This window comes from Macrotis lagotis, chromosome X (genome assembly GCF_037893015.1).
Source record: "Macrotis lagotis isolate mMagLag1 chromosome X, bilby.v1.9.chrom.fasta, whole genome shotgun sequence".
Lineage (NCBI taxonomy): Eukaryota > Metazoa > Chordata > Mammalia > Peramelemorphia > Peramelidae > Macrotis > Macrotis lagotis.
In genome coordinates, this window is record NC_133666.1 from 92,950,871 (window position 1) to 92,976,525 (window position 25,655).

Sequence of the window (25,655 nt, forward strand, 5' to 3'; positions counted from 1 at the left end):
ATAGTTTTCTGAAAAATTAAAAGTATACTTGAAGAGCTAAACAGGATCAGCATTTTTACTATATTTTCAATGAAGTTGCCTAAACAGCACTTTTGCTGAGAGATGTTTCTCAAAGTTGCTGTAAGATTCTACACAATTAGAGAAGTATCTGTTTTCATGTTGAATTGTTCTCTCACTTTTTGTTTGCAAGTATCCTGCTCCGTGTGTCTATTGCAATGGATGTTTCTCAAAAAGCACAGTTTCAGATGTGCATACTGTATTTTATACAAATAAAGCAAAAATGCTCATTAAGTGGTATAAATAATAGAGCACTGTACTAGCAAAGATACATGCCTAAGTCACAATAGGCAATATTATACCACAAATTATAGTATCTAATCATTTGGTTGTTTTTGATACGTTTATTTCTACATCAATTACTACCATAGGCTAATGTTTCAAAAGCAAATAAATTGGACAGTCACAGGACAAAACCTGTTTACCCAAATGTAAAACCTGATATCAGTTTCCAAAAATCATGGTAAATGCAGAACAAAGGGAAGCATTTGATTCATGTGACACCTTTGGGTGAAAAATCATTGATTCCCAGAAACAAAACAAAAAAGCTACTGTACTCCACCTTCAAATGCGTTGCATTGGTTTAGTTGTTAATAGGACAAAATTGCAAGTGTCAAAATGAAATCAGGCAGGTGTTTTAAAGATATAAGTACCCTTACCAAATTGCATTACATTTTTCCAAGATTCTGAAATGTCACTATGGTGTCTGGGAGCCCAGTAGCCTTTCGACGGCTGCACTGACATTTCCTCCTGTTACTATCAGAGCCTGTAAGTTTGCTTCATGGTTCAAGAAACCCATATCTCTGAGCTGGTCCAGTTGCTGTTGAAATCTGACTTTCGCATTTTGTAAGTGAGGGTTTGCCCCGGCAAGTGCTTGCACCATTTGTGGAATAAACTGTTGGTGTCCAGGTGCTGTAGTGCCTGTTGACCACCTTGTGTTTTCCCTATATGCCAATCCAGTCACATTGGTTCCTGTAGGGCTTCCAGCGTTTTCCCTCCCTCCCAGGCCAGGAGTAAACCCTGGTATGAACCCTGGAGCTGCTGTTGTTAATGTCCATAGACCCTGCTGAATCTGCAATAAGGCCTGCATGGCTCTAGGATTGCACACTGCTGATAGTGTGTTGGAATTCTTTATTTGCTGGAGGAAAATGGGAAGGTGCTGTCTTATGTGTTCCTGAAGCTGAGTATTTCCAGCCAATAAGGGATTATTCAGCATCATCTGAGTAGTGACATCATCAGGATTCTGATTTACTGACTGCATCATGCTCCTCATGTAGGGTGCTCATAACATGTTTGGCATTAACTGTGGATTTTCAGTTAACTGCTGCAATAAACTCTGCAGTCCCGGTGCGTGGAACATGTGAGCTCCCACTCCAGGCTCCGGATTTAGCCTAATGCTACTTTGTCCGATAGAGCTCGTGTGCTAGCATTGCTACCATTGTCAGCTACTTTGCTGGCAGCATTTCTGCTGGCCCTTGACCTCTGGGGACCAGACAGTGGAACCCAGGGGTTAGGTAAAGGTTCTCTATTCTCTGTACAGGAAGAGTGACTGACTTCCTTCAGGAGAGGGTGAACTGCTCAGCATTGAAAAAGAGGGTTACCACCAAACTGTTCTTGTGTTGCATTCCACATGGGTTCCTGAATGTCAGTGTACATCCGCTGCAAAGAGTTGTATCCGCTGGGTAGGCTTTCGAGATTATTCAGGGCTCTGTCTTGATTTCTCATCATTTCCTGCAACATTGCCGGATTCCTAGCAACTTCTAGGGTTTTTCTTGTTATTTCTGGGTTGTTAATCATATGACCAATCTCTGGATTCCATTCCACTAACTGCTGCATTTGAGGGCAGGCCATCATTAACTGCCTCACCAGGCCCGAGTTGGAAGGCAGGCTCTGGACAAAGGGATTTTCCATAATCTGGACCATCATGCCCTGGTTGGGCCTCAGTTGCCGCCACATTTGGCTGCGTGGTTCAGCGAAGTGGGAAGCCTTCAGACCCAAGGTGCTCAGCCCTGCCAGGTCTCCAAGGCTGCCCAGACCTGCAGGGTGACTGCTCCTTGTGGAAGCTGGTACCGAGCTCCTGCCATGCTTTATCTATCTCATTTAGAAGATGCCAAAAAAGCGTGTTTTCCTTTAAAAGTATGGAATTTATCTCAATTATTATTTTGGTTTTATACATAATTTTAATTTCATTATCACAGTGATTAAATTAATTGAAATGTTTAAAATATAAAGATTGAATGACAACTTGTCAAGTATCGACTTGGGAATAATATTTTTGATGGGGACAGCAAGGTAGAGCAGTGGATAGAGTACCGGCCCTGGACTCAAATGCGGACTCAGACACTTACTCATTACCTAGCTGTGTGGCCTTGGACAAGTCACCAAACCCCATCTACTTGCAAATACTTACAAACATTGGTAGAACACTTTTATGAAGTCCTCAGGACATGGACAACTTGCTTTGAATGTTCCCTTATAGCTAGATCTATTTTGCTTTCTGAAATTCTGAAATTTATGAAATTTCTTTATTATTTCAGTCTTGCCTTTTTATAATTTGTGTATTTCATATCCTCACATTTATTCCTTTATTCTTTTCTTTCAGTACGTAGTTGTGTTATCATGAAACTGTATATATTATGCCGTAATGATCCTTTTTTCTAGTTTTGTTATATATTCAGTTCTTTCATTTCTTATTGGATATGAAATTTTGCATTTCAAATGTCAGATTAGTTAATGATTTATCAATTTTATCTGTGTTTTTGAAGAAACAGCCTTAAATTTGATTTAATGTATATTTTTCCCCAAATTTGCCTACTTTTCTACTAATTTAAGTTGTTCGCTTATCCTTATTGTTGTCAATTTTTAAATTTAATTTTAACGTTTTCTTTCAGATTCTGTTCTTTGACTTTTCTCATACAATTTTGTTCATGGTTTTTTTGCACAAATACTATTTCCTTTCTTTAGATTACTTTAACAGTATTCCAGATATTTGGTGATAGCCTTTCATCAACATTATCACTTTTGTTCACATAATAATAACTTGCTTCTTCTTACTTTACTTTCACAAATTAAAGTTTCAGGGTTTTATTTCATTGTTAAATCTTAATTCTGGTTAAATTTTTGAATGTAATCCTTGAACTAATAAATATTATACTGCTTTATGGATCTACAAAGGATGGATGAAGTATTTGTTGCTTGTCCCTCTGTGTGCAATAGCTCTGTGAACAGATACATAGGTAATATTAAAATTTTCATGTGGTGCTTAGAAACTTGTAAATGCTTTATGTGTTTCATTTAGAAGATGCCAAAAAAGTGTGTTTTCCTGTTCATGTATGGAATTTATCTCAATTATCATTTTGGTTTTATACATAATTTTAATTTCATTGTCTCTTTGATTAAATTAATTGACCTTTTTAAAATGCAAAGGTTGAATGATAACTTGTCAAGTATCGTCTTGGGAATAATATTTTTGATGGGGACAGCAATGTGCAGCAGTGGATAGAGTACCTGCCCTGGACTCAGGAGTGCCTGAGTTCAAATGCGGACTGAGACAGTTAATTATTACCTAGCTGTGTGGCCTTGGGTAAGTCACCAAACCCCATCGACTTGCAAATACTTAAAAACATTGGTAAAACACTTTAATGAAGTCCTCAGGACATGGACAACTTGCTTTGAATGTTCCTTTATAGCTAGATCTATTTTGCTTTCTGAAATTCTGAAATTTTTGAAATTTTTTATCATTTAATAATTGCCTTTTCATAATTTGTGTATTTCATATCCTCACATTTATTACTTTATTTCTTTTTTCAGTTCATAGCTGTGTTATCCTGAAACTGTATATATTATGCCACAATCATTCTTTTTCTTTTAGGTTTGTTATATTTTCAGTTTTTTCATTTGTTATTTGATAAGAATTTTTGCATTTCATTTGTCAGATTAGTTAATGATTTATCAACTTCATCTGTCTTTTTGAATTAACAGCCTTAAATTTGATTTAATGTATATTTTTTCCCGAATGTACCAACTTTTCTCCTTATTTCAAATTATTCGCTTATGCTTATTTTGGTCAATTATTTAAGTTTAATTTCAATGTTTTATTTCATATTCTGTTCTTGGACTTTTCTCATTCAATTTTGGTCATGGTTTTGTTGCACAAATATCATTTCCTTCCTTAAGATTACTGTAACTCTATTGCACATATTTGGTCTTAGCCTTTCATCAATATTATCACTATCTTTCACACTATAATAACTTATTTCCTCTTACTTTACTTTGACAAATTCAAATTTTAGTGTTTTATTTCATTATTAAATCTCAATTTTGGTTTAATCTTTTGAATGTAATCCTCAGACTAATGAGTATTTTATTACTTTATGGGTCTACAAAGGATAGATTAAGTATTTGTTGCTTCTTGCTCTGTGTGCAATATCTTTGTGAACAGATACATAGATAATATTAAAATTTTCATGTGGTGCTAAGAAACTTGTAAATGCTTTATCTATCTCATTTAGAAGATGCCAAAAAAAGTGTGTTTTCCTGTAAAAGTATGGAATTTATCTCAATTATTATTTTGGTTTTATACATAATTTTAATTTCAATATCACAGTGATTAAATTAATTGAAATGTTTAAAATATAAAGATTGAATGATAACTTGTCAAGTATCGTCTTGGGAATAATGTTTTTGATGGGGACAGCAATGTGCAGCAGTGGATAGAGTACCTGCCCTGGACTCAGGAGTCCCTGAGTTCAAATGCAGACTGAGACACTTAATCATTACCTCGCTGTGTGGCCTTGGGAAAGTCACCAAACCCCATCTACTTGCAAATACTTAAAAACATTGGTAAAACACTTCAATGAAGTCCTCAGGACATGGACAACTTGCTTTGAATGTTCCTTTATAGCTAGATCTATTTTGCTTTCTGAAATTCTGAAATTTTTGAAATTTCTTTATCATTTAATAATTGCCTTTTCATAATTTGTGTATTTCATATCCTCACATTCATTCCTTTATTTCTTTTTTCAGTTCATAGTTGTGTTATCCTGAAACTGTATATATCCTGCCACTATCATTCTTTTTATTTTAGGTTTGTTATATTTTCAGTTCTTTCATTTGTTATTTGATAAGAATTTTTGCATTTCATTTGTCAGATTAGTTAATGATTTATCAATTTCATCTGTCTTTTTGAATTAACAGCCTTAAATTTGATTTAATGTATATTTTTTTCCCGAATGTACCAACTTTTCTACTTATTTCAAATTATTCGCTTATCCTTATTTTGGTCAATTATTTAAGTTTAATTTTATTTAATGTTTTATTTCATATTCTGTTCTTGGACTTTTCTCATTCTATTTTGGTCATGGTTTTTTTGCACAAATATCATTTCCTTCCTTAAGATTACTTTAACTCTATTGCACATATTTGGTCTTAGCCTTTCATCAACATTATCACTGTCTTTCACACTATAATAACTTATTTCCTCTTACTTTACTTTGACAAATTCAAATTTCAGTGTTTTATTTCGTTATTAAATCTTAATTTTGGTTAAATTTTTTGAATGTAATTATCACACTAATGAGTATTTTATTACTTTATGGATCTACAAAAGATGCATTAAGTATTTGTTGCTTCTTGCTCTGTGTGCAATAACTTTGTGAACAGATACACAGATAATATTAAAATTTTCATGTGGTGCTATGAAACTTGTAAATAAATGCTTTATCTATCTCATTTAGAAGATGCCAAAAAAAGTGTGTTTTCCTGTTAAATTATGGAATTTATCTCAATTATTATTTTGGTTTTATACATAATATTAATTTCATTATCACAGTAATTATATTAATTGAAATGTTTAAAATATAAAGATTGAATGATAACTTGTCAAGTATCGTCTTGGGAATAATGTTTTTGATGGGGACAGCAATGTGCAGCAGTGGATAGAGTACCTGCCCTGGACTCAGGAGTCCCTGAGTTCAAATGCGGACTGAGACACTTAATCATTACCTCGCTGTGTGGCCTTGGGCAAGTCACCAAACCCCATCTACTTGCAAATACTTACAAACATTGGTAGAACACTTTTATGAAGTCCTCAGGACATGGACAACTTGCTTTGAATGTTCCCTTAGAGCTAGATCTATTTTGCTTTCTGAAATTCTGAAATATTTGAAATTTCTTTATCATTTAATAATTGCCTTTTTATAATTTGTGTATTTCATATCCTCACATTTATTCCTTTATTCCTTTTTTCAGTTCATAGTTGTGTTATCCTGAAACTGTATATATTATGCCGCAATCATTCTTTTTCTTTTAGGTTTATTATATTTTGAGTTCTTTCATTTGTTATTTGATAAGAATTTTTGCCTTTCATTTGTCTGATTAGTTAATGATTTATCAATTTCATCTGTCTTTTTGAATTACCAGTCTTAAATTTGATTTAATGTATATTTTTTTCCCAAATGTACCAACTTTTCTACTTATTTCAAATTATTCGCTTATCCTTATTTTGGTCAATTATTTAAGTTTAATTTTAATGTTTTATTTCATATTCTGTTCTTGGACTTTTCTCATTCTATTTTGGTCATTTTTTTGCACAAACATTTTTTCCTTCCTTAAGATTCCTTTAACACTCTTGCACATATTTGGTCATAGCCTTTCATCAACATTATCACTTTCTTTCACATAATTATAACTTGCTTCCTCTTACTTTACTTTGATAAATTCAAATTTTAGGTTTTACTTCATTATTAAATCTTAATTTTGCTTAAATTTTTTGAATGTAATCCTTGAAATAGTGAGTATTTTATTTCTTTATTGATCTACAAAGGATGAATTAAGTATTTGTTCCTTGTTCCTCTGTGTGCAATATCTTTGTGAACAGATACATAGATAATTTTAAAATTTTCATGTGGTGCTAAGAAACTTGTAAATGCTTTATCTATCTCATTTAGAAGATGCCAAAAAAAGTGTGTTTTCCTGTTAAAGTATGGAATTTATCTCAATTATTATTTTGGTTTTATACATAATTTTAATTTCATCATCACAGTGATTAAATTAATTGAAATGTTTAAAATATAAAGACTGAATGATAACTTGTCAAGTATCTACTTGGGCATAATATTATTGATGGGGACAGCAAGGTAGAGCAGTGGATAGAGTACAGGCCCTCTACTCAGGAGTGCCTGAGTTCAAATGCGGACTCAGAAACTTAATCATAACCTAGCTGTGTGCCCTTGGACAAGTCACCAAACCCCATCTACTTGCAAATACTTACAAACATTGGTAGAACGCTTTTATGAAGTCCTCAGGACATGGACAACTTGCTTTGAATGTTCCCTTATAGCTAGATCTATTTTGCTTTCTGAAATTCTGAAATTTTTGAAATTTCTTTATTATTTCAGCGTTGCCTTTTTATAATTTGTGTATTTCATATCCTCACATTTATTCCTTTATTCCTTTTTTTCAGTTCGTAGTTGTGTTATCATGAAACTGTATATATTATGCCATAATGATTCTTTTTTCTAGTTTTGTTATATATTCAGTTCTTTCATTTCTTATTGGATATGAAATTTTGCATTTCAAATGTCAGATTAGTTAATGATTTATCAATTTTATCTGCGCTTTTGAAGAAACAGCCTTAAATTTGATTTAATGTATATTTTTTCCCAAATATGCCTACTTTTCTACTAATTTCAAGTTGTTCACTTATCCTTATTGTTGTCAATTTTTAAATTTAATTTTAATGTTTTCTTTCAGATTCTGTTCTTTGACTTTTCTCATACAATTTTGTTCATGGTTTTTTTGCACAAATACTATTTCCTTTCTTAAGATTACTTTAACAGTATTCCAAATATTTGGTCATAGCCTTTCATCAACATTATCAATTTTTTCACATAATAATAACTTGCTTCCTCTTACTTTCCTTTGACAAATTAAAATTTCAGGGTTTTATTTCGTTGTTAAATCTTAATTTTGGTTAAATTTTTGAATGTAATCCTTGAACTAATGAATATTTTACTGCTTTATGGATCTACCAAGGATGGATTAAGTATTTGTTGCTTGTCCCTCTGTGTGCAATAGCTTTGTGAACAGATACATAGATAATATTTAAATTTTCCTGTGGTGCTTAGAAACTTGTCAATGCTTTATGTTTTTCATTTAGAAGATGCCAAAAAAGTGGAATTTATCTCAATTATCATTTTGGTTTTATACATAATTTTAACCTCATTATCACATTGATTAAACTAATTGAAAAATTTAAAATACAAAGATTGAATGATAACATGTCAAGTATAGTCTTGGTAATAATGTTTTTGATAGGGACAGCAAGGTGGTGCTGAACCTGTATATATTAGGCTGTAATTATTCTTTTTTCTTCTAGTTTAGTTAAATTTTCAGTTCATTTATTTTTGTATTTGCTATGAATTTGTACCTATTAAATGTATGGTTAGGTAATAATTTTTCAGTTTTATCTTACTTTTTTAAGAAACATCTTCAAATGTCGTTTAATGCTTATTTTTTTCAGCGAATTTGTCTACATTTCTTCTAATTTCTGTAATTCCCTTATGTTTATTTAGGTCAGTTCTTTATTTAATTTTTAATGTTTTACTTACATTTTCTGTTCTTTGAATTTTCTTTTTCTATTTTATACAAGGTGCTTTACATAAACTTCATTTCTTTTTTTTATTATTACTTTAACATTATTCCAGATATTTGGTCATAGCATTTCTTCAATATTAACACTTTCCTTTACATAATTACAACTTGCTTCCTGTTACTTTATTTAGACAAATTCAAATTTTAGCATTTTTTCAAAATTAAATCTCAATTTTGGTTAATTTTTTCACATTTAATCCTTGAAGTATTGAATACTTTATTGATAATGCATCTAAAAAGAATGGATTAACTATTTGTTCCTTGTTTTCTATGTGTGAAGTGGGTTTGTGAAGAGATAGGTAGATAATTTCAAAATTTTTATGTGGTGCTAAGAAACTTGTAAATGTTTTTTTGTTATCTACCTCATTTAGGAGATGCCAGAAAAAGCCTCTTTTCCTATTAAAATATGGAATTTATCACAATTATTATTTTGGTTTTATGCATAAGTTTAATTTCATTATTAAATTCATTAAATTAATGGAAATTGTTAAAATACAAAGTTTGAATGATAACTTATCAGGTAACATCTTGAGAATATTACATTTGATAGGGTCAGCAAGGTGGTGCTGTGGATAGAGCTCTGGCCTGGAGACAGGAGTAACTGAGTTCAAATGTGGCTCAGACACTTAATAATTATCTAGCTGTGTGGCCTTGAGCAAATCACTTAACCTCAATGCTTTGCAAAAAATAGCCAGAGAATAATATTTTTAGTCAGGGCTAGTACTTACTCTACCTTGGAGGGCACTTATTTTTTGTAAAAAAAAATTTTAGCATTTATTTTTTAACAAAACACATGTAAAAACAGCTTTGAACATTCTTTTTTAAAAATTTGAATTCCCAATACTCTCCTACATTCCCTCATCACACCGTTATTTGAAATTCAATCAGTCTGATATAGGTTAGACATGTATAGTCATGCAAATAATTTACCCATTGTAGTCATGATGTTAAAGAAAACCTAGACTAAATAAATACAAAAAAAAATAATAATTGAATATAGAATGGAAAATGAAGGGAGGAAGGAAGGAAGGAAGAAAGGAAGGAAGGAAGGGAGGAAGCAAGGAAGGAAGGAAGGAAGGAAGGAAGGAAGGAAGGAAGGAAGGAAGGAAGGAAGGAAGGAAGGAAGGAAGGAAAGAGGGAGGAAAGAATGGAGGAAGGCATGAAGAGAGTGGTTGGAAGGAAGGGGTATGGAAGAATGAAGGAGAGAAGCAGAAAGGAAGGAAGAAACAAAAAATGGATGGAAGAAAGAAAAAAGAAAAGAATAAGAAAGAAAATTTAAAAAGATGTTCTTTAATCTGTATTCAATTTTTTCTCTGGGGTTGGATAATGTTTTTCATGCTAAGTCCTTTAGAGTTGTCTTTTATATTTATATTGCTGAAAATAGCAAATCATTCAACACTAATGATCATTCCATATTTCTCATACTGTGAACAATATTGTTTGCTTCTAGTCATTTCCCTATGCTTCAGTTCATATAAGACTTTATAAAGGGATTTAATACTTTTTTAACAACAAAAAAATTTCTTTGGAGCCGCAAGTTGGTGTATTCTATAGAGTAACAGCTCTTTAGTCAGGAGTATCTGAGTTCAAAACCAACCTCAGACACTTAATAATTACCTAGCTGTGTGGCCATGGGCAAGTCACTTAACCCCTTTGCCTTGCAAAAACTTAGAAAAAAATTGGTAGAACTCTTTTTTGAATTCCCCACGACCTGGACATTTTCCCTTGAATGTTCTATTAATGCTAGATCTTTTTTGCTTTACGAAATTCTGAAATTTTTAAAATTTCTTTATTTTTTCCGTCTTGCCTTTTTATAATTTGTGTATTTCATATTCTCACTTTTATTCATTTAGTTCTTTTCTCAGTTCGTAGTTGTGTTATCCTGAAACTGTATATATTATTCCGTAATCATTCTTTTTTCTTTTAGTTTTGTTATATTTTCAGTTCTTTCATTCGTTATTGGATAAGAATTTTTGCCTTTTCAATGTCAGATTAGTTAATGATTTATGAATTTTTATCTTTCTTTTTGAAGAAACAGCCTTAAATTTCATTTAATGTTTATTTTTCCCCGAATTTACCTACTGTTCTTCTAATTTCAAGTTATTTGCTTATGCTTATTTTTGTAAATTTTCATTTTAGTTTCAATGTTTTATTTCATATTCTGTTCTTTTACTTTTCTCACCTTATTTTGTTCATGGTTTTTTGCAGAAATATCATTTTCTTTCTTAGGATGCCGTTAACTGTATAACATTTATTTGTTCATATCCTTTCAACAACATTATCACTTTCTTTGACATAATAATAACTTGCTTCCTCTTACTTTACTTTGACAAATTCAAATGTTAGGTTTTTATTTCTTTATTAAATCTTAAATTGTTTAAATTTTTTGAATGTAATCCTTGAACTAATGAATATTTTATTGCTTTATTGATTTACAAAGGATCAATTAAGAACTTGTTGCTTGTTCTTCTGTGTGCAATATCTTTGTGAACAAATACATAGATAATTTTAAAGTTTTCATGTGGTGCTAAGAAACTTGTAAATGCTTTATCTAGATCATTTAGAAGATGCAAAAAAAGTTTGTTTTCATGTTAAAGTATGGAATTTATCTCAATTATTATTTTGGTTTTGTATATAATTTTAATTTCATTATCACATTGATTAAATTAATTGAAAATTTTAAAATACAAAGATTGAATGATAACATGTCAAGTATAGTCTTGGGAATAATGTTTTTGATAGGGACAGCAAGGTGGAGTAGTGGATAGAGTACCTGCCCTGGACTCAGGAGTGCCTGAGTTCAAATGCGGACTCAGACACTTAATCATTTCCTAGCTATATGGCCTTGGGAAAGTCACCTAACCCCGATCGCCTTGCAAATACTTAAAAAGATTGGTAGAACACTTTTATGAAGTCCTCAGGACATGGACAACTTTCTGTGAATGTTCCTTTATAGATAGATGCTTTTGGCTTTCTTAATTTCAGAAAGTTTTGGAATTTCTTTATTGTTTCAGTCTCACCTTTTTATGAGTTTTTTATTTCATACCCTCACATTGATTCAGTTCTTTCTTTCTTCATAGTTTTGTTATCATGAAACTGTATATATTAGGGTGTAATTATTCTTTTTTCTTCTATTTTAGTCATATTTTCATTTCATTTATTTTGTATTTGCTATGAATTTGTACCTATTAAAAGTTAGGTTAGGTAATAATTTGTCATTTTTATCTACCTTTTTGAAGAAAGATCTTCAAATGTCATTTAATGCTTATTTTTCCACTGAATTTGTCCACATTTCTTGTAATTTCTGTAATTCCCTTATGTTTATTTAGGTCAGTTCTTTATTTAATTTTTAATGTTTTACTTGCCTTTTCTGTTCTTTGAATTTTCTTATTCTATTTTATTCAAGGTGTTTTGTAGAAACTTCATTTCCTTTCTTATTATTACTTTAACAGTATTCCATATATTTGGTCATATCATTTCTTCAATATTATCACTTTCTTTTACATAATTACAACTTGCTTCCTGTTACTTTATTTTGACAAATTCAAATTTCAGCCTTTTTCTTCCAAAATTAAATTTCAATTTTGGTTAACTTTTTCGCATTTCATCCTTGAAGTATTGAATACTTTATTGATAATGGATCTACAAAGAATGGATTAACTATTTTTTCCTTGTTTCCTCTGTGTGAAGTGGGTTTGTCAAGAGATAGGGAGATAATTTCAAAATTCTTATGTGGTACTAAGAACCTTTAAATGTTTTTTTTTTTATTTACCTCATTTAGGAGATGCCACAAAAGCCTCTTTTCCTATTAAAATATGGAATTTATCAAAATTATTATTTTGGTTTTATGCATAAGTTTAATTTTATTATTAAATTCATTAAATTAATCGAAATTTTAAAAATACAAAATTTGAATGATAACGTATCAGGTATCATCTTGAGAATATTACTTTTGATGGGGTCAGCAAGGTGGTGCAGTGGATAGAACTCCGGCCCTGTAGTCAGGAGTACCTGAGTTCAAATTTGGCTTAGACACTTAATAATTAGCTCGCTGTTTGGCCTTGAACAAATCACTTAACCTCAATGCCTTGCAAAAAAAACCCCAGAGAATAATATTTTTAGGCTTGGCTAGTACTGATTCTACCTAGGAAGGCACTTACTTTTTGTAAAAAAAATATTTAGCATTTATTTTTTCACAAAATACATGTAAAAACAGCTTTGAACATTCTGTTTTAAAAATTTGAATTCCCAATACTCTCCTACATTCCCTCATCGCACTGTTATTTCGAATTCAATCAGTCTGATATAGGTTAGACATGTATAGTCATGCAAATAATTTACCCATAGTAGTCATGATGTTAAAGAAAACCTAGACTAAATAAATACAAGAAAAATAATAATTGAATATAGAATGGAAATTGAAGGGAGGAAGGAAGGAAGGAAGAAAGGAAGGAAGGAAGGGAAGAAGGAAGGAAGGAAGGAAGGAAGGAAGGAAGGAAGGAAGGAAGGAAGGAAGGAAGGAAGGAACGATGGAAGGAAGGAAGGAAGGAAAGAGGGAGGAAAGAATGGAGGAAGGCATGAAGAGAGTGGTTGGAAGGAAGGGGTATGGAAGAATGAAGTAGAGAAGCAGAAAGGAAGGAAGAAACAAAAAAATGGATGGAAGAAAGAAAAAAGAAAAGAATAAGTAAGAATATTTAAAAAGATGTTCTTTAATCTGTATTCAATTTTTTCTCTGGGGTTGGATAATGTTTTTCATGCTAAGTCCTTTAGAGTTGTCTTTTATATTTATATTGCTGAAAATAGCAAATCATTCAACACTAATGATCATTCCATATTTCTCATACTGTGAACAATATTGTTTGCTTCTAGTCATTTCCCTATGCTTCAGTTCATATAAGACTTTATAAAGGGATTTAATACTTTTTTAACAACAAAAAAATTTCTTTGGAGCCGCAAGTTGGTGTATTCTATAGAGTAACAGCCCTTTAGTCAGGAGTATCTGAGTTCAAAACCAACCTCAGACACTTAATAATTACCTAGCTGTGTGGCCATGGGCAAGTCACTTAACCCCTTTGCCTTGCAAAAACTTAGAAAAAAATTGGTAGAACTCTTTTTTGAATTCCCCACGACCTGGACATTTTCCCTTGAATGTTCTATTAATGCTAGATCTTTTTTGCTTTACGAAATTCTGAAATTTTTAAAATTTCTTTATTTTTTCCGTCTTGCCTTTTTATAATTTGTGTATTTCATATTCTCACTTTTATTCATTTAGTTCTTTTCTCAGTTCGTAGTTGTGTTATCCTGAAACTGTATATATTATTCCGTAATCATTCTTTTTTCTTTTAGTTTTGTTATATTTTCAGTTCTTTCATTCGTTATTGGATAAGAAATAAGAATTTTTGCCTTTTCAATGTCAGATTAGTTAATGATTTATGAATTTTTATCTTTCTTTTTGAAGAAACAGCCTTAAATTTCATTTAATGTTTATTTTTCCCCGAATTTACCTACTGTTCTTCTAATTTCAAGTTATTTGCTTATGCTTATTTTTGTAAATTTTCATTTTAGTTTCAATGTTTTATTTCATATTCTGTTCTTTTACTTTTCTCACCTTATTTTGTTCATGGTTTTTTGCAGAAATATCATTTTCTTTCTTAGGATGCCGTTAACTGTATAACATTTATTTGTTCATATCCTTTCAACAACATTATCACTTTCTTTGACATAATAATAACTTGCTTCCTCTTACTTTACTTTGACAAATTCAAATGTTAGGTTTTTATTTCTTTATTAAATCTTAAATTGTTTAAATTTTTTGAATGTAATCCTTGAACTAATGAATATTTTATTGCTTTATTGATTTACAAAGGATCAATTAAGAACTTGTTGCTTGTTCTTCTGTGTGCAATATCTTTGTGAACAAATACATAGATAATTTTAAAGTTTTCATGTGGTGCTAAGAAACTTGTAAATGCTTTATCTAGATCATTTAGAAGATGCAAAAAAAGTTTGTTTTCATGTTAAAGGATGGAATTTATCTCAATTATTATTTTGGTTTTGTATATAATTTTAATTTCATTATCACATTGATTAAATTAATTGAAAATTTTAAAATACAAAGATTGAATGATAACATGTCAAGTATAGTCTTGGGAATAATGTTTTTGATAGGGACAGCAAGGTGGAGTAGTGGATAGAGTACCTGCCCTGGACTCAGGAGTGCCTGAGTTCAAATGCGGACTCAGACACTTAATCATTTCCTAGCTATATGGCCTTGGGAAAGTCACCTAACCCCGATCGCCTTGCAAATACTTAAAAAGATTGGTAGAACACTTTTATGAAGTCCTCAGGACATGGACAACTTTCTGTGAATGTTCCTTTATAGATAGATGCTTTTGGCTTTCTTAATTTCAGAAAGTTTTGGAATTTCTTTATTGTTTCAGTCTCACCTTTTTATGAGTTTTTTTTTCATACCCTCACATTGATTCAGTTCTTTCTTTCTTCATAGTTTTGTTATCATGAAACTGTATATATTAGGGTGTAATTATTCTTTTTTCTTCTATTTTAGTCATATTTTCATTTCATTTATTTTGTATTTGCTATGAATTTGTACCTATTAAAAGTTAGGTTAGGTAATAATTTGTCATTTTTATCTACCTTTTTGAAGAAAGATCTTCAAATGTCATTTAATGCTTATTTTTCCACTGAATTTGTCCACATTTCTTGTAATTTCTGTAATTCCCTTATGTTTATTTAGGTCAGTTCTTTATTTAATTTTTAATGTTTTACTTGCCTTTTCTGTTCTTTGAATTTTCTTATTCTATTTTATTCAAGGTGTTTTGTAGAAACTTCATTTCCTTTCTTATTATTACTTTAACAGTATTCCATATATTTGGTCATATCATTTCTTCAATATTATCACTTTCTTTTACATAATTACAACTTGCTTCCTGTTACTTTATTTTGACAAATTCAAATTTCAGCCTTTTTCTTCCAAAATTAAATTTCAATTTTGGTTAACTTTTTCGCATTTCATCCTTGAAGTATTGAATACTTTATTGATAATGGATCTACAAAGAATGGATTAACTATTTTTTTCCTTGTTTCCTCTGTGTGAAGTGGGTTTGTCAAGAGATAGGGAGATAATTTCAAAATTCTTATGTGGTACTAAGAACCTTTAAATGTTTTTTTTTTATTTACCTCATTTAGGAGATGCCACAAAAGCCTCTTTTCCTATTAAAATATGGAATTTATCAAAATTATTATTTTGGTTTTATGCATAAGTTTAATTTTATTATTAAATTCATTAAATTAATCGAAATTTTAAAAATACAAAATTTGAATGATAACGTATCAGGTATCATCTTGAGAATATTACTTTTGATGGGGTCACCAAGATGGTGCAGTGGATAGAACTCCGGCCCTGTAGTCAGGAGTACCTGAGTTCAAATTTGGCTTAGACACTTAATAATTAGCTCGCTGTTTGGCCTTGAACAAATCACTTAACCTCAATGCCTTGCAAAAAAAACCCCAGAGAATAATATTTTTAGGCTTGGCTAGTACTTATTCTACCTAGGAAGGCACTTACTTTTTGTAAAAAAAATATTTAGCATTTATTTTTTCACAAAATACATGTAAAAACAGCTTTGAACATTCTGTTTTAAAAATTTGAATTCCCAATACTCTCCTACATTCCCTCATCGCACTGTTATTTCGAATTCAATCAGTCTGATATAGGTTAGACATGTATAGTCATGCAAATAATTTACCCATAGTAGTCATGATGTTAAAGAAAACCTAGACTAAATAAATACAAGAAAAATAATAATTGAATATAGAATGGAAATTGAAGGGAGGAAGGAAGGAAGGAAGAAAGGAAGGAAGGAAGGGAAGAAGGAAGGAAGGAAGGAAGGAAGGAAGGAAGGAAGGAAGGAAGGAAGGAAGGATGGAAGGAAGGAAGGAAGGAAAGAGGGAGGAAAGAATGGAGGAAGGCATGAAGAGAGTGGTTGGAAGGAAGGGGTATGGAAGAATGAAGTAGAGAAGCAGAAAGGAAGGAAGAAACAAAAAAATGGATGGAAGAAAGAAAAAAGAAAAGAATAAGTAAGAATATTTAAAAAGATGTTCTTTAATCTGTATTCAATTTTTTCTCTGGGGTTGGATAATGTTTTTCATGCTAAGTCCTTTAGAGTTGTCTTTTATATTTATATTGCTGAAAATAGCAAATCATTCAACACTAATGATCATTCCATATTTCTCATACTGTGAACAATATTGTTTGCTTCTAGTCATTTCCCTATGCTTCAGTTCATATAAGACTTTATAAAGGGATTTAATACTTTTTTAACAACAAAAAAATTTCTTTGGAGCCGCAAGTTGGTGTATTCTATAGAGTAACAGCTCTTTAGTCAGGAGTATCTGAGTTCAAAACCAACCTCAGACACTTAATAATTACCTAGCTGTGTGGCCATGGGCAAGTCACTTAACCCCTTTGCCTTGCAAAAACTTAGAAAAAAATTGGTAGAACTCTTTTTTGAATTCCCCACGACCTGGACATTTTCCCTTGAATGTTCTATTAATGCTAGATCTTTTTTGCTTTACGAAATTCTGAAATTTTTAAAATTTCTTTATTTTTTCCGTCTTGCCTTTTTATAATTTGTGTATTTCATATTCTCACTTTTATTCATTTAGTTCTTTTCTCAGTTCGTAGTTGTGTTATCCTGAAACTGTATATATTATTCCGTAATCATTCTTTTTTCTTTTAGTTTTGTTATATTTTCAGTTCTTTCATTCGTTATTGGATAAGAATTTTTGCCTTTTCAATGTCAGATTAGTTAATGATTTATGAATATTTATCTTTCTTTTTGAAGAAACAGCCTTAAATTTCATTTAATGTTTATTTTTCCCCGAATTTACCTACTGTTCTTCTAATTTCAAGTTATTTGCTTATGCTTATTTTTGTAAATTTTTATTTTAATTTCAATGTTTTATTTCATATTCTGTTCTTTTACTTTTCTCACCTTATTTTGTTCATGGTTTTTTGAAGAAATATCATTTTCTTTCTTAGGATGCCATTAACTGTATAACATTTATTTGTTCATATCCTTTCAACAAAATTATCACTTTCTTTGACATAATAATAACTTGCTTCCTCTTACTTTACTTTGACAAATTCAAATGTTAGGTTTTTATTTCTTTATTAAATCTTAAATTGTTTAAATTTTTTGAATGTAATCCTTGAACTAATGAATATTTTATTGCTTTATTGATTTACAAAGGATCAATTAAGAACTTGTTGCTTGTTCTTCTGTGTGCAATATCTTTGTGAACAAATACATAGATAATTTTAAAGTTTTCATGTGGTGCTAAGAAACTTGTAAATGCTTTATCTAGATCATTTAGAAGATGCAAAAAAAGTTTGTTTTCATGTTAAAGTATGGAATTTATCTCAATTATTATTTTGGTTTTGTATATAATTTTAATTTCATTATCACATTGATTAAATTAATTGAAAATTTTAAAATACAAAGATTGAATGATAACATGTCAAGTATAGTCTTGGGAATAATGTTTTTGATAGGCACAGCAAGGTGGAGTAGTGGATAGAGTACCTGCCCTGGACTCAGGAGTGCCTGAGTTCAAATGCGGACTCAGACACTTAATCATTTCCTAGCTATATGGCCTTGGGAAAGTCACCTAACCCCGATCGCCTTGCAAATACTTAAAAAGATTGGTAGAACACTTTTATGAAGTCCTCAGGACATGGACAACTTTCTGTGAATGTTCCTTTATAGATAGATGCTTTTGGCTTTCTTAATTTCAGAAAGTTTTGGAATTTCTTTATTGTTTCAGTCTCACCTTTTTATGAGTTTTTTATTTCATACCCTCACATTGATTCAGTTCTTTCTTTCTTCATAGTTTTGTTATCATGAAACTGTATATATTAGGGTGTAATTATTCTTTTTTCTTCTATTTTAGTCATATTTTCATTTCATTTATTTTGTATTTGCTATGAATTTGTACCTATTAAAAGTTAGGTTAGGTAATAATTTGTCATTTTTATCTACCTTTTTGAAGAAAGATCTTCAAATGTCATTTAATGCTTATTTTTCCACTGAATTTGTCCACATTTCTTGTAATTTCTGTAATTCCCTTATGTTTATTTAGGTCAGTGCTTTATTTAATTTTTAATGTTTTACTTGCCTTTTCTGTTCTTTGAATTTTCTTATTCTATTTTATTCAAGGTGTTTTGTAGAAACTTCATTTCCTTTCTTATTATTACTTTAACAGTATTCCATATATTTGGTCATATCATTTCTTCAATATTATCACTTTCTTTTACATAATTACAACTTGCTTCCTGTTACTTTATTTTGACAAATTCAAATTTCAGCCTTTTTCTTCCAAAATTAAATTTCAATTTTGGTTAACTTTTTCGCATTTCATCCTTGAAGTATTGAATACTTTATTGATAATGGATCTACAAAGAATGGATTAACTATTCTTTCCTTGTTTCCTCTGTGTGAAGTGGGTTTGTCAAGAGATAGGTAGATAATTTCAAAATTCTTATGTGGTGCTAAGAACCTTTAAATGTTTTTTTTTATTTACCTCATTTAGGAGATGCCACAAAAGCCTCTTTTTCCTATTGAAATATGGAATTTATCAAAATTATTATTTTGGTTTTATGCATAAGTTTAATTTTATTATTAAATTCATTAAATTAATCGAAATTTTAAAAATACAAAATTTGAATGATAACGTATCAGGTATCATCTTGAGAATATTACTTTTGATGGGGTCAGCAAGGTGGTGCAGTGGATAGAACTCCGGCCCTGTAGTCAGGAGTACCTGAGTTCAAATTTGGCTTAGACACTTAATAATTAGCTCGCTGTTTGGCCTTGAACAAATCACTTAACCACAATGCCTTGCAAAAAAAAAAACCCCAGAGAATAATATTTTTAGGCTTGGCTAGTACTTATTCTACCTAGGAAGGCACTTACTTTTTGTAAAAAAATATTTAGCATTTATTTTTTCACAAAATACATGTAAAAACAGCTTTGAACATTCTGTTTTAAAAATTTGAATTCCCAATACTCTCCTACATTCCCTCATCGCACTGCTATTTCGAATTCAATCAGTCTGATATAGGTTAGACATGTATAGTCATGCAAATAATTTACCCATAGTAGTCATGATGTTAAAGAAAACCTAGACTAAATAAATACAAGAAAAATAATAATTGAATATAGAATGGAAATTGAAGGCAGGACGGAAGGAAGGAAGAAAGGAAGGAAGGAAGGGAAGAAGGAAGGAAGGAAGGAAGGAAGGAAGGAAGGAAGGAAGGATGGAAGGAAGGAAGGAAGGAAGGAAGGAAGGGAGGAGGAAGGAAGGAAGGAAGGAAGGAAGGAAGGAAGGAAGGAAGGAAGGAAGGAAGGAAAGAGGGAGGAAGGAATGGAGGAAGGCATGACGAGAGTGGTTGGAAAGAAGGGGGTATGGAAGAATGAAGGAGAGAAGCAGAAAGGAAGGAAGAAACAAAAAATGGATGGAAGAAAGAAAAAAGAAAAGAACAAGAAAGAAAATTTAAAAAGATGTGCTTTAATCTGTATTCAATTTTTTCTCTGGGGTTGGATAATGTTTTTCATGCTAAGTTCTTTAGACTTGTCTTTTATATTTATATTGCTGAAAATAGCGAATCATTCAAAGCTAATGATCATTCCATATTTCTCATACTGTGAACAACATTGTTTTGTTCTAGTCATTTCCCCATGCTTAAGTTCATATAAGACTTTTTAAAGGGATTTAATATATTTTAACAAAAAATATTTATTGTAGCAGGGACGTGGTGTATTGTATAGAGCAACAGCTTTTTAGTCAGGAGTATCTGAGTTCATAACCAACCTCAGACACTTAAGAATTACCTAGCTGTGTGGCCATGGGCAAGTCACTTAATCCCTTTGCCTTGCAAAAATTTTAAAAAAAATTGGTAGAACTCTTCTTTGAATTCTCTAGGCCCTGGACATTTTTCCTTGAGTGTTCCTTAAATGCTAGATTTATTTTGCTTTATGAAATTCTGAAATTTTTGAAATTTCTTTATTATTTCCGTCTTGCCTTTTTATAATTTGCATATTTCATATGCTCACTTTTATTCATTTATTTCTTTTTTCAGTTTGTAGTTTTGTTATCCTCAAACTGTATATATTATTATGTAATCATTCTTTTTTTCTTTTAGTTTGTTATGTTTTCAGTTCTTTCATTTATTATTGGATAACAATTTTTGCCTTTTCAATGTCAGATTAGTTAATGATTTATGAATTTTTATCTGTCTTTTTGAAGAAACAGCCTTTATTTTCAATTAATGTTTATTTTTCCCCGAATTTACCTACTTTTCTTCTAATTTCACATTATTTGCTTATGCTTATTTTTGTCAATTTTAAATTTAATTTTAATGTTTTATTTCATATTCTGTTCTTTGACTGTTCTTACCTTCTTTTGTTCATGGTGTTTTTCAGAAATATCATTTTCTTTCTTAGGATTCCATTAACAGTATAACATTTATTTGGCCATATCCTTTCATCGACATAATCACTTTCTTTACCATAATAATAACTTGCTTCCTCTTACTTTACTTTGACAAATTTAAATTTTAGGGTTTTATTTCTTTAATAAATCTTAATTTTGTTTAAATTTTTAGAATGTAATCCTTGAACTAATAAATATTTTATTGCTTTATTGATTTACAAAGGATCGATTAAGTATTTGTTGCTTGTTCTTCTGTGTCCAATATCTTTGTGAACATATACATAGATAATTTTAAAGTTTTAATGTGGTGCTAAGAAACTTGTAAATGCTTTTTCTATCTCATTTAGAAGATGCAAAAAAGTTTGTTTTCCTTTTGAAGTATGGAATTTATCTCAATTATTAATTTGGTTTTATGTATAATTTTAATTTCATTATCACATTGATTAAATTTATTGAAATTTTTAAAATATAAATATTGAATGATAATGTGTCAAGTATTGTCTTGGGAATAAAATTTTTGATAGGGACAGCAAGGTGAAGCAGTGGATAGACTACCTGCTCTGGACTCAAGAGTGCCTGAGTTCAAGTGCGGACTCATACACTTAATCATTACCTAGCTATATGGCCTTGGGAAAGTCACCTTACCCCAATCGCCTTGCAAATACTTAAAAACATTGGTAGAACACTTTTATGAAATCCTTAGGATATGGACAACTTTCTGTGAATGTTCCTTTATAGATAGATCTTTGTGGCTTTCTTAATTTCAGAAATTTTTGGAATTTCATTAATGTTTCAGTCTTGCCTTTTTATGATTTTTTTTTTATTTCCTGCCCTCACATTGATTCATTTCTTTTTTTCTTCATAGTTTTGATATCATGAAAATATATATATTGGGCTGTAATTATTCTTTTTTCTTCTATTTTAGTTATATTTTCAGTTCATTTATTTTTGTATTTGCTGTGAAGTTGTACCTATTAAATGTTAGGTTGGGTAATAATTTGTCATTTTTATCTATCTGTTTGATGAAGCATCTTCAAATGTCATATAATGCTTATTTTTTCACCAAATTTGTCTACATATCTTCTAATTTCTGTAATTCCCTTAAGTTTATTTAGGTCAGTTCTTTATTTAATTTTTAATATTTTACTTGCATTTTCTGTTCTTTGAATTTTCTTATTCTATTTTATTCAAGGTGTTTTGTAGAAACTTCATTTCCTTTTTTTTATTATTACTTTAACAGTATTCCAGCTATTTGGTCATATCATTTCTTCAATATTATCACTTTCTTTTACATAATTACAACTTGCTTCCTTTTACTTTATTTAGACAAATTCAAATTTCAGCGTTTTTTTCAAAATTAAATCTCAATTTTTGTTAATTTTTTCGCATTTAATCCTTGAAGTATTGAATACTTTATTGATACCGGTTCTACAAAGGATGGATTAACTATTTGTTCCTTGTTTTCTCTGTGTGAAGTGGGTTTGTGAAGAGATAGGTAGATAATTTCAAAATTTTTATGTGGTGCTAAGAAACTTGTAAATTTTTTTTCTATGTACCTCATTTAGGAGATACCAAAAAAGCTTCTTTTCCTATTAAAATATGGAATTTATCATATTTATTATTTTGGTTTTATGCATAAGTTTAATTTTATTATTAAGTTCATTAAATTAATGGAAATTTTTAAAATACAAAGTTTGAATTATAACTTGCCAGGTATCGTTTTGAGAATATTACTTTTGATGGGGTCAGCAAGGTGGTGCACTGGATAGAGCTCTGGCCCTGTAGTCAGGAGTACCTGAGTTCAAATTCGGCTCAGACACTTAATAATTAGCTAGCTGTGTGGCCTTGAACAAATCACTTAACCTCAGTGCCTTGCAAAAAAACCCAGATAATAATATTTTTAGTCTTGGCTAGTACTTACTCTCCCCTGGAGGGCACTTACATTTTGTAAAAAATATTTAGCATTTATTTTTAACAAATTACATGTAAAAACAGCTTTAAACATTCTGTTTTAAAAATTTGAATTCCAAATACTCTCCTACATTCCTTCATCGCACCGTTATTTCGAATTCAATCAGTCTGAAACAGGTTAGACATGTATCGTCATGTAAATAATTTACCCATAGTAGTAATGATGTAAGAGAAAACCCATACTAATAAATACAAGAAAAATAATAATTGAATATAGAATGGAAAATGAAAGGATGAATGAATGAAGGAAAGAAGGAAGGAAGAATGGAAGGAAGGAAGGAAGGAAAGAAGGAGAGTGGGAGGAAAGAATGGAGGAAGGCAAAAAGAGAGGGAGGGAAGGAAGGGGGGAGGGAGGAATGAAAGAGAGAAGCAGAAAGGAAGGAAGAAACAAAAAATGGATGGATAGTTGATGCTTGGTTGCGTTGCATCCCAAGCTATTTTGCCTTCCAGAATATCATATTCCAAGCCCTACAAGCCCTTAAATTGGATGCTACTAAGTCCTGGGTATTCCTGACTGTATTACCACAATATTTGAATTGTTTTCTTCCAGCTCCTTGTAGGATTTTCTCTCTGCATTGGGAGTTCTGGAATTTAGCTATAATATTCCTGGGAGTTATTATTTTTTGCTTTTTTGGATTTCTTTCAGTTGGAGATCAGTGGATTCTCTCAATTTCTATTTTTCCCTCTGTTTCTGGAATATCAGGACAATTTTCCTCTAGAAATTCTTTAAAAATTAAGTCAAGGCTCTTTTCCTGAACATGATTTCTAGGTAGGCCAATAATTTTGAAATTTTCTCTCCTGGAGCTGTTTTCCAGATCCTTTGTTTTTTCCATGAGGTATTTCACCTTTTCTTCTAGGTTGTTATTCTTCTGATATTGTTTTATTGTCTTGATTCCTCGCAAAGTCACCCACTTCCTTTAGTTCCATTCTACATTTCAAGGATTTGTTTTCTTCATAAAGCTTTCTTCTCTCCTTTTCCATCTGGCCAATTCTGTTTTTTAAGGTATTTTTAGCCTCATTAACTTTTGGAACTGTTTTTCTATTTGACCTAAACCAGTTTTTAGTATGTTATTTTCTTCAGCATTTTTTTTTGGATCTCATTGACTAAGCTGTTGACATGGTTTCATGTTATTCCTGCATCTCTCTCATTTCTCTTCCCAATTTTTCCTCTATCTCCCTTACTTGATTTTTCAAAATCTTTTTTGAGCTCTGAAATAGGCTAAACCCAACTTCTATATTTCTTGGAGGATTTAGATGCATAAGCTGGAACTTTGTCATCTTCTGATTTTGTGTTTTTGTCCTCCATGGGATCAAAGGAATTGCCTATGGTCAAGTTCCTTTTTTTTTCCTGTTTACTCATTTCCCCAGCCTTTGCCTGGTTTGTGGTATTTTCCAAGCTTTTGAGTTTTATTGGGAGACGCCCACAAGAACTTCAGCATATGAGGCTCTGTCTGCTCTCCTGCCTATGTTCTGGTCTGTGGATAGCAATGGGGGGCTTGCAGAGTGCGACCAGGGCCTGAATATGGACAAAGCTCAAGAGTCCTGTCCTGGGGCCAGACGAGAGACTTTGACAATCTCCCCCAACCCCTGACCTTCCATGGGCTGAGCATTCTGGTCACATCTGCCTGGTGGCTCACTTCCCAGTGGGCTCTGTGCACCTGCTTCCATTTCTTGGGATCTGGGCTACACTGAGGGCCACAGCTATGCTGTTGGCAGTAGCTGTGCTGAGGCACACGCTAGCTCCCACTCACTCTGGCAGAGGTTTCCCTGATGATGTTCCTAGTTGTGCTCTGTGTTCTCTGCATTTCCAGGTCAGGAAAATGCTTCTGCAGCCAGGAGCCAGTGCTCTCTGTGACCCCAGGATGCTGTTCTCGGAAGACTGGAGCTCCTTCACTCCAGTGTGAAAATACTGGTTGTGCTGCCTCCCTCTCCACCCCCATGGAACAGTTTTCCCATGATTTTCAAGGCTACCTTGGGCTGGAGAAATGCCTCACTGGACCTTTCGATGGGTTCTGTCTTTCAAAAACTGAGAGCCATAATTTTAAGGATTTTGGAATTGTTTTGAGAGAGATCCTAGGAAAGACTAGTCTCATATTGTCATCTTGGCTTCACCCCCCCCTCTACCAGTAACTTTAACTTAATTTCTGCAAATCTTCTTTTTTTCAAAGGTACATACAATGAACACTGGAGATAGAAATTTTCTTCCCTGGAATGCCAGTTCACCATTATGATTCATCAGTCTTAAATTGGGAATGGTTCTGAGATCAAAAGTGAGGTTTGGAAAAGCATAAATTCACAGATTACTGTGCTTTTTCTGGGTTTAAAATTGGAAATGGACTAACATTAGAAGAAAGGCAGAAGGAGAGAAATGAGGAATGTAGTAGAATATTCTGAAGGAACCAAGGTGGTTGTTTTGGAGATGAAAGAACATGTCAAATTGAAACATGTGAAAGTGAACAATG

The 25,655-nt window shown here is 31.4% G+C and overlaps 1 pseudogene; it reads right to left on the reverse strand.

The window, feature by feature from the left end:
• Positions 1 to 754: 754 nt before the first annotated feature.
• The window catches only part of LOC141498767 (ubiquilin-1 pseudogene), a 97,952-nt pseudogene continuing 73,051 nt past the window's right edge, over positions 755 to 25,655 (reverse strand).